The 12613-nt window shown below is 41.2% G+C and overlaps 7 non-coding genes across 7 annotated transcripts; all 7 read right to left on the minus strand.

Moving 5' to 3' along the window:
- Positions 1–1508: 1508 nt before the first annotated feature.
- On the minus strand, positions 1509–1586 carry LOC148007377 (small nucleolar RNA SNORD115). Its single transcript, XR_015656227.1, has one exon. It is a non-coding gene; the product is annotated as a small nucleolar RNA SNORD115 (small nucleolar RNA).
- A 1759-nt stretch (positions 1587–3345) lies between these two features.
- Positions 3346–3423, minus strand: LOC148007378 (small nucleolar RNA SNORD115). Its single transcript, XR_015656229.1, has one exon. It is a non-coding gene; the product is annotated as a small nucleolar RNA SNORD115 (small nucleolar RNA).
- A 1761-nt stretch (positions 3424–5184) lies between these two features.
- On the minus strand, positions 5185–5262 carry LOC120100247 (small nucleolar RNA SNORD115). The gene has a single exon (XR_015656235.1). It is a non-coding gene; the product is annotated as a small nucleolar RNA SNORD115 (small nucleolar RNA).
- Positions 5263–7022: 1760 nt separating this feature from the next.
- LOC120100248 (small nucleolar RNA SNORD115) lies at positions 7023–7100 on the minus strand. The gene has a single exon (XR_015656539.1). It is a non-coding gene; the product is annotated as a small nucleolar RNA SNORD115 (small nucleolar RNA).
- Positions 7101–8861: 1761 nt separating this feature from the next.
- LOC134485300 (small nucleolar RNA SNORD115) lies at positions 8862–8939 on the minus strand. Its single transcript, XR_015656236.1, has one exon. It is a non-coding gene; the product is annotated as a small nucleolar RNA SNORD115 (small nucleolar RNA).
- Positions 8940–10698: 1759 nt separating this feature from the next.
- On the minus strand, positions 10699–10776 carry LOC120100250 (small nucleolar RNA SNORD115). The gene has a single exon (XR_015656238.1). It is a non-coding gene; the product is annotated as a small nucleolar RNA SNORD115 (small nucleolar RNA).
- Positions 10777–12535: 1759 nt separating this feature from the next.
- LOC120100251 (small nucleolar RNA SNORD115) lies at positions 12536–12613 on the minus strand. The gene has a single exon (XR_015656239.1). It is a non-coding gene; the product is annotated as a small nucleolar RNA SNORD115 (small nucleolar RNA).

The following is a 12613-nucleotide window of genomic DNA, read 5'->3' on the forward strand; positions in this document are numbered from 1 at the left end:
TGTTTAAGAAGTCTAATGTATGATGCCACTTAGCAGAATCACTCTTGCAACATCCACTTCCATGCTGACATTCCCAACACATGGAAAGTTACTTCCCTAAGCGATCAATAGGTCAATAGGTACCCAAAACCAAATCATTGATGAAGGGGATGACACATGCTCTTGATCATATACACCGATCAAATCTTTCAATTGCTAAACATTGTCAGAAACCAAGACAAATGTGAATTTACCTGAGTAATATTGGAAGGACAATACATGAACAGTTACATATACTTTAATCAAATTTTCAAGAAACTTGTGCGTTTCAAATTTTATGTGCTAGTCTGTGTTCATTCTACCCCATTTCCATACTGCATGGTAACAATCAGTTCCCACAGCTGGTAAGTGAATGCTGAAGAGAATCAGTTGCCCAGAAGAAAGCTACAAGTATTTTGGCCATGAATCCCTGAGCGTTAGCACTCAGTGATTGCCATGTGATCAAACTGAGAATGTGACCAAAATTCCTGTGACTAGATCAGTTGGTGTTTGCAAGTATCCCATTGACATCACGTTCCTCTGTCCCAAGAGCTCCAGAAACCATCTTTTTGATAGCATTTGTTTTCTGATGAATACTGAAGTAAAATTTAGTATGATCAAGGATGAAGCAGTGTGAAGTCTCATGGAAGTGAATAGGTAGCCAAAGCCACACCTCCAACTTCAATCTCCCCTACTGGCTAGGTTCCCTGTGCCCTAGAGTTACATGAAAAATTTCGACAGGCTCTCTTTTGGGGAATAATTCTTGGAGTGTCTTTTGATGCAGAAACTTTGTGGCCAATTTCTACATCTCTAAACTAAAGTCTTATTCCTGGGTTCCCCTTGCCATTGGAAATCGAACTCTGTGCACCAGCTTGGATTTGTGAGCATGTGTGTGGACTGAAATTTCTCGAAATTCAAAAGGTATATTCATATTCCAGATCCCTCCATTTGTGTAGACAGTATCATCTAGGATCTCTCTCAAGAAATTCAATTTTATGGCTGTATGAACTACAGGTAGAAAGGAATTTCTCTACATTTTTAATAGTGCAGTTCAAAAGGACAAAACATACTGAGAAGTGAAATTCATTTCTGACTGGTATTGCATTATTTTTAATTAAGAAACCTTTGATGGGCTGAAATTATTGGTCAAAATACTGAGGAATATCTTATAGGAAGTTCAATCCATTAATCGTGATCATTTCACTCACCTGGGAATAGTGATCCACTGGACCTCAGGGGTGATGCCAGGTGACTGTAAGACATCAGAGCAGAGAGGGCAATGATGACAGGGTTGGTGTTGCAGACTTGCACACAAGCAGATCATGAGATTAGGTGCTAGTTGGAGGCAGTGTTTGCCAGCACAGTTGCACTAAGATTGTCCAGGTTCCCACAGAGGGAAAAGAGCACAAGGTCATCAGAGCAGCTCAGATGAGTCCCGCAAGTGGTCCTCAAAGAGACTAAGTAGTGCTTGTAACCCTGGCTCCCTGGTTGGGCCTCAGCGTAATCCTATTGAGCATGATTTTTATGTCATCATTCTGTTCTTGACTTTCTGTTGTCATCATTGACCCAGACACAGGCAGGACACAACTGTCAATAATGTAATTTCACCTGCACCATGGCTTACATGGGCTGCCAACACTGCCTCAGAATTTGAATCCTCACTTGCAAGTGCAGAGGGTACAAGGGCACAGCGCTCTTGTGTGGAATAAGGGTAGATCTAGCTTGAATTTGAAGACTGTCCTCTCTAAAAAGGAAAGAGCAAGATGTGAGGGCAATTGTATCCCTTCAGTTCATACAATCATGTTAATTTTAAGGAGGCTGTTTAAGAAGTCTAATGTATGATGCCACTTAGCAGAATCCCTCTTGCAACATCCACTTCCATGCTGACATTCCCAACACATGGAAAGTTACTTCCCTAAGCGATCAATAGGTCAATAGGTACCCAAAACCAAATCATTGATGAAGGGGATGACACATGCTCTTGATCATATACACCGATCAAATCTTTCAATTGCTAAACATTGTCAGAAACCAAGGCAAAGGTGAATTTACCTGAGTAATATTGGAAGGACAATACACGAACAGTTACGTATACTTTAATCAAATTTTCATGAGACTTGTGCATTTCAGATTTTATGTGCTAGGCTATGTTCATTCGTCCCCATTTCCATTCTGCATGGTAACAATCAGTTCCCACAGCTGGTAAGTGAATGCTGAAGAGAATCTGTTGCCCAGAGGAAAGCAACAAGTATTTTGGCCATGAATCCCTGAGCGTTAGCAATCAGTGATTGCCATGTGATCAAACTGAGAATGTGACCAAAATTCCTGTGACTAGATCAGTTGGTGTTTGCAAGTATCCCATTGACAACACGTTCCTCTGTCCCAAGAGCTCCAGAAATCATCTCCTTGATAGCATTTGTTTTCTGATGAATACTGAAGTAAACTTTAGTAAGATCAAGAATGAAGCAGTGTGAAGACACATAGAAGGGTATAGGTAGCCAAAGACACACCTTCAACTTCAATCTACCCTACTGGCTAGTTTCCCTGTGGCCTGAGAGTTATGTGAAAAATTTCGCGAAGCTCTCTTTGGGGCAATAATTCTTGGAGTTCTTTTGATGCAGAAAATTTATCGCCAATTTCTTCATCTCTAAACTAAAGTCTTATTCCTGGGTTCCCCTTGCCATTGGAAATCGATCTCTGTGCAACAGCTTGGATTTGTGAGCCTGTGTGTGGACTGAAATTTCTCCAAATTCAAAAGGTATATTCATATTCCAGATCCCTCCATTTGTGTAGATAGTATCATCTAGGATCTCTTCCAAGAAATTCAATTTTTTGACTGTATGAACTAGAGGTAGAAAGGAATTTCTCTACATTTTTAATAGTGCAGTTCAAAGGGACAAAATATACTGTTAAGTGAAATTCATTTCTGACTCGTATTGCATTATTTTTAATTAGAAACCTTTGATCGGCTGAAATTATTGGTCAAAATACTGAGGAATATCTCATAAATACTCCAAATCATTAATCGTGATCATTTCACTCACCTGGGAATAGTGATCCACTGGACCGCAGGGGTGATGCCAGGTGACTGCAAGACATCAGAGCAGAGAGGGTAATGATGACAGGGTTGGTGTTGCAGACTTGCACACAAGCAGATTATGAGATTAGGTGCTAGTTGGCAGGCAGTGTTTGCCAGCACAGTTGCACTAAGATTGTCCAGGTTCCCACAGAGGGAAAAGAGCACAAGGTCATCAGAGCAGCTCAGATGAGTCCCGCAAGTGGTCCTCAAAGAGACTAAGTAGTGCTTGTTACCCTGGCTCCCTGGTTGGGCCTCAGCGTAATCCTATTGAGCATGATTTTTATGTCATCATTCTGTTCTTGACTTTCTGTTGTCATCATTGACCCAGACACAGGTAGGACACAACTGTCAATAATGTAATTTCACCTGCACCATGGCTTACCTTGGCTGCCAACACTGCCTCAGAATTTGAATCCTCACTTGCAAGTGCAGAGGGTACAAGGGCACAGCGCTCTTGTGTGGAATAAGGGTAGACCTAGCTTGAATTTGAAGACTGTCCTCTCTAAAAAGGAAAGAGCAAGATGTGAGGGCAATTGTATCCCTTCAGTTCATACAATCATATTAATTTTAAGGAGGCTGTTTAAGAAGTCTAATGTATGATGCCACTTAGCAGAATCACTCTTGCAACATCCACTTCCATGCTGACATTCCCAACACATGGAAAGTTACTTCCCTAAGCGATCAATAGGTCAATAGGTACCCAAAACCAAATCATTGATGAAGGGGATGACACATGCTCTTTGTCATATACACCGATCAAATCTTTCAATTGCTAAACATTGTCAGAAACCAAGGCAAAGGTGAATTTACCTGAGTAATATTGGAAGGACAATACACGAACAGTTACGTATACTTTAATCAAATTTTCATGAGACTTGTGCATTTCAGATTTTATGTGCTAGGCTATGTTCATTCCTCCCCATTTCCATACTGCATGGTAACAATCAGTTCCCACAGCTGGTAAGTGAATGCTGAAGAGAATCTGTTGCCCAGAAGAAAGCAACAGGTATTTTGGCCATGAATCCCTGAGCGTTAGCACTCAGTGATTGCCATGTGATGAAACTCAGAATGTGACCAAAATTCGTGTGACTAGATCAGTTGGTGTTTGCAATTATCCCATTGACATCACGTTCCTCTGTCCCAAGAGCTCCAGAAACCATCTCCTTGATAGCATTTGTTTTCTGATGAATACTGAAGTAAATTTTAGTAAGATCAAGAATGAAGCTGTGTGATGACACATAGAAAGGAATTGGTAGCCAAAGCCACACCTTCAACTTCAATCTACCCTACTGGCTAGGTTCCCTGTGGCCTGAGAGTTTCGTGAAAAATTTCGCGAAGCTCCCTTTGGGGCAATAATTCTTGGAGTGTCTTTTGATGCAGAAAATTTATCGCCAATTTCTTCATCTCTAAACTAAAGTCTTATTCCTGGGTTCCCCTTGCCATTGGAAATCCATCTCTGTGCACCAGCTTTGATTTGTGAGCCTGTGTGTGGACTGAAATTTCTCCAAATTCAAAAGGTATATTCATATTCCAGATCCCTCCATTTGTGTAGATAGTATCATCTAGGATCTCTTCCAAGATATTCAATTTTATGGCTGTATGAACTACAGGTAGAAAGGAATTTCTCTACATTTTTAATAGTGCAGTTCAAAGGGACAAAACATACTGAGAAGTGAAATTCATTTCTGACTGGGATTGCATTATTTTTAATTAAGAAACCTTTGATGGGCTGAAATTATTGGTCAAAATACTGAGGAATATCTTATGGGAATTTCAATCCATTAATCGTGATCATTTCACTCACCTGGGAATAGTGATCCACTGGACCGCAGGGTTGATGCCAGGTGACTACAAGACATCAGAGCAGAGAGGGTAATGATGACAGGGTTGGTGTTGCAGACTTGCACACAAGCAGATTATGAGATTAGGTGCTAGTTGGCAGGCAGTGTTTGCCAGCACAGTTGCACTAAGATTGTCCAGGTTCCCACAGAGGGAAAAGAGCACAAGGTCATCAGAGCAGCTCAGATGAGTCCCGCAAGTGGTCCTCAAAGAGACTAAGTAGTGCTTGTTACCCTGGCTCCCTGGTTGGGCCTCAGCGTAATCCTATTGAGCATGATTTTTATGTCATCATTCTGTTCTTGACTTTCTGTTGTCATCATTGACCCAGACACAGGTAGGACACAACTGTCAATAATGTAATTTCACCTGCACCATTGCTTACCTTGGCTGCCAACACTGCCTCAGAATTTGAATCCTCACTTGCAAGTGCAGAGGGTACAAGGGCACAGCGCTCTTGTGTGGAATAAGGGTAGACCTAGCTTGAATTTGAAGACTGTCCTCTCTAAAAAGGAAAGAGCAAGATGTGAGGGCAATTGTATCCCTCAGTTCATACAATCATATTAATTTTTAGGTGGCTGTTTAAGAAGTCTAATGTATGATGCCACTTAGCAGAATCACTCTTGCAACATCCACTTCCATGCTGACATTCCCAACACATGGAAAGTTACTTCCCTAAGCGATCAATAGGTCAATAGGTACCCAAAACCAAATCATTGATGAAGGGGATGACACATGCTCTTTGTCATATACACCGATCAAATCTTTCAATTGCTAAACATTGTCAGAAACCAAGGCAAAGGTGAATTTACCTGAGTAATATTGGAAGGACAATACACGAACAGTTACGTATACTTTAATCAAATTTTCATGAGACTTGTGCATTTCAGATTTTATGTGCTAGGCTATGTTCATTCCTCCCCATTTCCATACTGCATGGTAACAATCAGTTCCCACAGCTGGTAAGTGAATGCTGAAGAGAATCTGTTGCCCAGAAGAAAGCAACAGGTATTTTGGCCATGAATCCCTGAGCGTTAGCACTCAGTGATTGCCATGTGATGAAACTCAGAATGTGACCAAAATTCGTGTGACTAGATCAGTTGGTGTTTGCAATTATCCCATTGACATCACGTTCCTCTGTCCCAAGAGCTCCAGAAACCATCTCCTTGATAGCATTTGTTTTCTGATGAATACTGAAGTAAATTTTAGTAAGATCAAGAATGAAGCTGTGTGATGACACATAGAAAGGAATTGGTAGCCAAAGCCACACCTTCAACTTCAATCTACCCTACTGGCTAGGTTCCCTGTGGCCTGAGAGTTTCGTGAAAAATTTCGCGAAGCTCCCTTTGGGGCAATAATTCTTGGAGTGTCTTTTGATGCAGAAAATTTATCGCCAATTTCTTCATCTCTAAACTAAAGTCTTATTCCTGGGTTCCCCTTGCCATTGGAAATCCATCTCTGTGCACCAGCTTTGATTTGTGAGCCTGTGTGTGGACTGAAATTTCTCCAAATTCAAAAGGTATATTCATATTCCAGATCCCTCCATTTGTGTAGATAGTATCATCTAGGATCTCTTCCAAGATATTCAATTTTATGGCTGTATGAACTACAGGTAGAAAGGAATTTCTCTACATTTTTAATAGTGCAGTTCAAAGGGACAAAACATACTGAGAAGTGAAATTCATTTCTGACTGGGATTGCATTATTTTTAATTAAGAAACCTTTGATGGGCTGAAATTATTGGTCAAAATACTGAGGAATATCTTATAGGAATTTCAATCCATTAATCGTGATCATTTCACTCACCTGGGAATAGTGATCCACTGGACCGCAGGGGTGATGCCAGGTGACTGCAAGACATCAGAGCAGAGAGGGTAATGATGACAGGGTTGGTGTTGCAGACTTGCACACAAGCAGATTATGAGATTAGGTGCTAGTTGGCAGGCAGTGTTTGCCAGCACAGTTGCACTAAGATTGTCCAGGTTCCCACAGAGGGAAAAGAGCACAAGGTCATCAGAGCAGCTCAGATGAGTCCCGCAAGTGGTCCTCAAAGAGACTAAGTAGTGCTTGTTACCCTGGCTCCCTGGTTGGGCCTCAGGGTAATCCTATTGAGCATGATTTTTATGTCATCATTCTGTTCTTGACTTTCTGTTGTCATCATTGACCCAGACACAGGCAGGACACAACTGTCAATAATGTAATTTCACCTGCACCATGGCTTACCTGGGCTGCCAACACTGCCTCAGAATTTGAATCCTCACTTGCAAGTGCAGAGGGTACAAGGGCACAGCGCTCTTGTGTGGAATAAGGGTAGACCTAGCTTGAATTTGAAGACTGTCCTCTCTAAAAAGGAAAGAGCAAGATGTGAGGGCAATTGTATCCCTTCAGTTCATACAATCATATTAATTTTAAGGAGGCTGTTTAAGAAGTCTAATGTATGATGCCACTTAGCAGAATCACTCTTGCAACATCCACTTCCATGCTGACCTTCCCAACACATGGAAAGTTACTTCCCTAAGCGATCAATAGGTCAATAGGTACCCAAAACCAAATCATTGATGAAGGGGATGACACATGCTCTTTGTCATATACACCGATCAAATCTTTCAATTGCTAAACATTGTCAGAAACCAAGGCAAAGGTGAATTTACCTGAGTAATATTGGAAGGACAATACACGAACCGTTACGTATACTTTAATCAAATTTTCATGAGACTTGTGCATTTCAGATTTTATGTGCTAGGCTATGTTCATTCCTCCCCATTTCCATACTGCATGGTAACAATCAGTTCCCACAGCTGGTAAGTGAATGCTGAAGAGAATCTGTTGCCCAGAAGAAAGCAACAGGTATTTTGGCCATGAATCCCTGAGCGTTAGCACTCAGTGATTGCCATGTGATGAAACTCAGAATGTGACCAAAATTCGTGTGACTAGATCAGTTGGTGTTTGCAAGTATCCCATTGACATCACGTTCCTCTGTCCCAAGAGCTCCAGAAACCATCTCCTTGATAGCATTTGTTTTCTGATGAATACTGAAGTAAATTTTAGTAAGATCAAGAATGAAGCTGTGTGATGACACATAGAAGGGAATTGGTAGCCAAAGCCACACCTTCAACTTCAATCTACCCTACTGGCTAGGTTCCCAGTGGCCTGAGAGTTACGTGAAAAATTTTGCGAAGCTCTGTTCGGGGCAATAATTCTTGGAGTGTCTTTTGATGCAGAAAATTTATCGCCAATTTCTTCATCTCTAAACTAAAGTCTTATTCCTGGGTTCCCCTTGCCATTGGAAATCGATCTGTGTGCACCAGCTTGGATTTGTGATCCTGTGTGTGGACTGAAATTTCTCCAAATTCAAAAGGTATATTCATATTCCAGATCCCTCCATTTGTGTAGATAGTATCATCTAGGATCTCTTCCAAGAAATTCAATTTTATGGCTGTATGAACTACAGGTAGAACGGAATTTCTCTACATTTTTAATAGTGCAGTTCAAAGGGACAAAAGATACTGAGAAGTGAAATTCATTTCTAACTGGGATTGCATTATTTTTAATTAAGAAACCTTTGATGGGCTGAAATTATTGGTCAAAATACTGAGGAATATCTTATAGGAAGTTCAATCCATTAATCGTGATCATTTCACTCACCTGGGAATACTGATCCACTGGACCGCTGGGGTGATGCCAGGTGACTGCAAGACATCAGAGCAGAGAGGGTAATGATGACAGGGTTGGTGTTGCAGACTTGCACACAAGCAGATTATGAGTTTAGGTGCTGGTTGGCAGGCAGTGTTTGCCAGCACACTTGCACTAAGATTGTCCAGGTTCCCGCAGATGGTATAGTGGACAAGGTCATCATAGCATCTCAGATGAGTCCCGCAAGTGGTCCTCAAAGAGACAAAGTAGTGCTTGTCACCCTGGCTCCCTGGTTGGGCCTCAGCGTAATCCTATTGAGCATGATTTTTATGTCATCATTCTGTTCTTGACTTTCTGTTGTCATCATTGACCCAGACACAGGCAGGACACAACTGTCAATAATGTAATTTCACCTGAACCATGGCTTACCTGGGCTGCCAACACTGCCTCAGAATTTGAATCCTCACTTGCAAGTGCAGAGGATACAAGGGCACAGCGCTCTTGTGTAGAATAAGGGGAGACCTAGCTTGAATTTGAAGACTGTCCTCTCTAAAAAGGAAAGAACAAGATGTGAGGGCAATTGTATCCCTTCAGTTCATACAATCATGTTAATTTTAAGGAGACTGTTTAAGAAGTCTAATGTATGATGCCACTTAGCAGAATCACTCTTGCAACATCCACTTCCATGCTGACATTCCCAACACATGGAAAGTTACTTCCCTAAGCGATCAATAGGTCAATAGGTACCCAAAACCAAATCATTGATGAAGGGGATGACACATGCTCTTGATCATATACACCGATCAAATCTTTCAATTGCTAAACATTGTCAGAAACCAAGACAAATGTGAATTTACCTGAGTAATATTGGGAGTACAATACACAAACAGTTACATATACTTTAATCAAATTTTCAAGAAACTTGTGCGTTTCAAATTTTATGTGCTAGTCTGTGTTCATTCTACCCCATTTCCATACTGCATGGTAACAATCAGTTCCCACAGATGGTAAGTGAATGCTGAAGAGAATCAGTTGCCCAGAAGAAAGCTACAAGTATTTTGGCCATGAATCCCTGAGCGTTAGCACTCAGTGATTGCCATGTGATCAAACTGAGAATGTGACCAAAATTCCTGTGACTAGATCAGTTGGTGTTTGCAAGTATCCCATTGACATCACGTTCCTCTGTCCCAAGAGCTCCAGAAACCATCTTTTTGATAGCATTTGTTTTCTGATGAATACTGAAGTAAAATTTAGTATGATCAAGGATGAAGCAGTGTGAAGTCTCATGGAAGTGAATAGGTAGCCAAAGCCACACCTCCAACTTCAATCTCCCCTACTGGCTAGGTTCCCTGTGCCCTAGAGTTACATGAAAAATTTCGACAGGCTCTCTTTGGGGGAATAATTCTTGGAGTGTCTTTTGATGCAGAAACTTTGTGGCCAATTTCTACATCTCTAAACTAAAGTCTTATTCCTGGGTTCCCCTTGCCATTGGAAATCGATCTCTGTGCACCAGCTTGGATTTGTGAGCATGTGTGTGGACTGAAATTTCTCGAAATTCAAAAGGTATATTCATATTCCATATCCCTCCATTTGTGTAGACAGTATCATCTAGGATCTCTCTCAAGAAATTCAATTTTATGGCTGTATGAACTACAGGTAGAAAGGAATTTCTCTACATTTTTAATAGTGCAGTTCAAAAGGACAAAACATACTGAGAAGTGAAATTCATTTCTGACTGGTATTGCATTATTTTTAATTAAGAAACCTTTGATGGGCTGAAATTATTGGTCAAAATACTGAGGAATATCTTATAGGAAGTTCAATCCATTAATCGTGATCATTTCACTCACCTGGGAATAGTGATCCACTGGACCTCAGGGGTGATGCCAGGTGACTGTAAGACATCAGAGCAGAGAGGGCAATGATGACAGGGTTGGTGTTGCAGACTTGCACACAAGCAGATCATGAGATTAGGTGCTAGTTGGAGGCAGTGTTTGCCAGCACAGTTGCACTAAGATTGTCCAGGTTCCCACAGAGGGAAAAGAGCACAAGGTCATCAGAGCAGCTCAGATGAGTCCCGCAAGTGGTCCTCAAAGAGACTAAGTAGTGCTTGTAACCCTGGCTCCCTGGTTGGGCCTCAGCGTAATCCTATTGAGCATGATTTTTATGTCATCATTCTGTTCTTGACTTTCTGTTGTCATCATTGACCCAGACACAGGCAGGACACAACTGTCAATAATGTAATTTCACCTGCACCATGGCTTACCTGGGCTGCCAACACTGCCTCAGAATTTGAATCCTCACTTGCAAGTGCAGAGGGTACAAGGGCACAGCGCTCTTGTGTGGAATAAGGGTAGATCTAGCTTGAATTTGAAGACTGTCCTCTCTAAAAAGGAAAGAGCAAGATGTGAGGGCAATTGTATCCCTTCAGTTCATACAATCATGTTAATTTTAAGGAGGCTGTTTAAGAAGTCTAATGTATGATGCCACTTAGCAGAATCCCTCTTGCAACATCCACTTCCATGCTGACATTCCCAACACATGGAAAGTTACTTCCCTAAGCGATCAATAGGTCAATAGGTACCCAAAACCAAATCATTGATGAAGGGGATGACACATGCTCTTGATCATATACACCGATCAAATCTTTCAATTGCTAAACATTGTCAGAAACCAAGGCAAAGGTGAATTTACCTGAGTAATATTGGAAGGACAATACACGAACAGTTACGTATACTTTAATCAAATTTTCATGAGACTTGTGCATTTCAGATTTTATGTGCTAGGCTATGTTCATTCGTCCCCATTTCCATTCTGCATGGTAACAATCAGTTCCCACAGCTGGTAAGTGAATGCTGAAGAGAATCTGTTGCCCAGAGGAAAGCAACAAGTATTTTGGCCATGAATCCCTGAGCGTTAGCAATCAGTGATTGCCATGTGATCAAACTGAGAATGTGACCAAAATTCCTGTGACTAGATCAGTTGGTGTTTGCAAGTATCCCATTGACAACACGTTCCTCTGTCCCAAGAGCTCCAGAAATCATCTCCTTGATAGCATTTGTTTTCTAATGAATACTGAAGTAAACTTTAGTAAGATCAAGAATGAAGCAGTGTGAAGACACATAGAAGGGTATAGGTAGCCAAAGACACACCTTCAACTTCAATCTACCCTACTGGCTAGTTTCCCTGTGGCCTGAGAGTTATGTGAAAAATTTCGCGAAGCTCTCTTTGGGGCAATAATTCTTGGAGTTCTTTTGATGCAGAAAATTTATCGCCAATTTCTTCATCTCTAAACTAAAGTCTTATTCCTGGGTTCCCCTTGCCATTGGAAATCGATCTCTGTGCAACAGCTTGGATTTGTGAGCCTGTGTGTGGACTGAAATTTCTCCAAATTCAAAAGGTATATTCATATTCCAGATCCCTCCATTTGTGTAGATAGTATCATCTAGGATCTCTTCCAAGAAATTCAATTTTTTGACTGTATGAACTACAGGTAGAAAGGAATTTCTCTACATTTTTAATAGTGCAGTTCAAAGGGACAAAATATACTGTTAAGTGAAATTCATTTCTGACTCGTATTGCATTATTTTTAATTAGAAACCTTTGATCGGCTGAAATTATTGGTCAAAATACTGAGGAATATCTCATAAATACTCCAAATCATTAATCGTGATCATTTCACTCACCTGGGAATAGTGATCCACTGGACCGCAGGGGTGATGCCAGGTGACTGCAAGACATCAGAGCAGAGAGGGTAATGATGACAGGGTTGGTGTTGCAGACTTGCACACAAGCAGATTATGAGATTAGGTGCTAGTTGGCAGGCAGTGTTTGCCAGCACAGTTGCACTAAGATTGTCCAGGTTCCCACAGAGGGAAAAGAGCACAAGGTCATCAGAGCAGCTCAGATGAGTCCCGCAAGTGGTCCTCAAAGAGACTAAGTAGTGCTTGTTACCCTGGCTCCCTGGTTGGGCCTCAGCGTAATCCTATTGAGCATGATTTTTATGTCATCATTCTGTTCTTGACTTTCTGTTGTCATCATTGACCC

This window comes from Rattus norvegicus, chromosome 1 (genome assembly GCF_021556685.1).
Source record: "Rattus norvegicus strain SHRSP/BbbUtx chromosome 1, alternate assembly SHRSP_T2T, whole genome shotgun sequence".
NCBI lineage: Eukaryota > Metazoa > Chordata > Mammalia > Rodentia > Muridae > Rattus > Rattus norvegicus.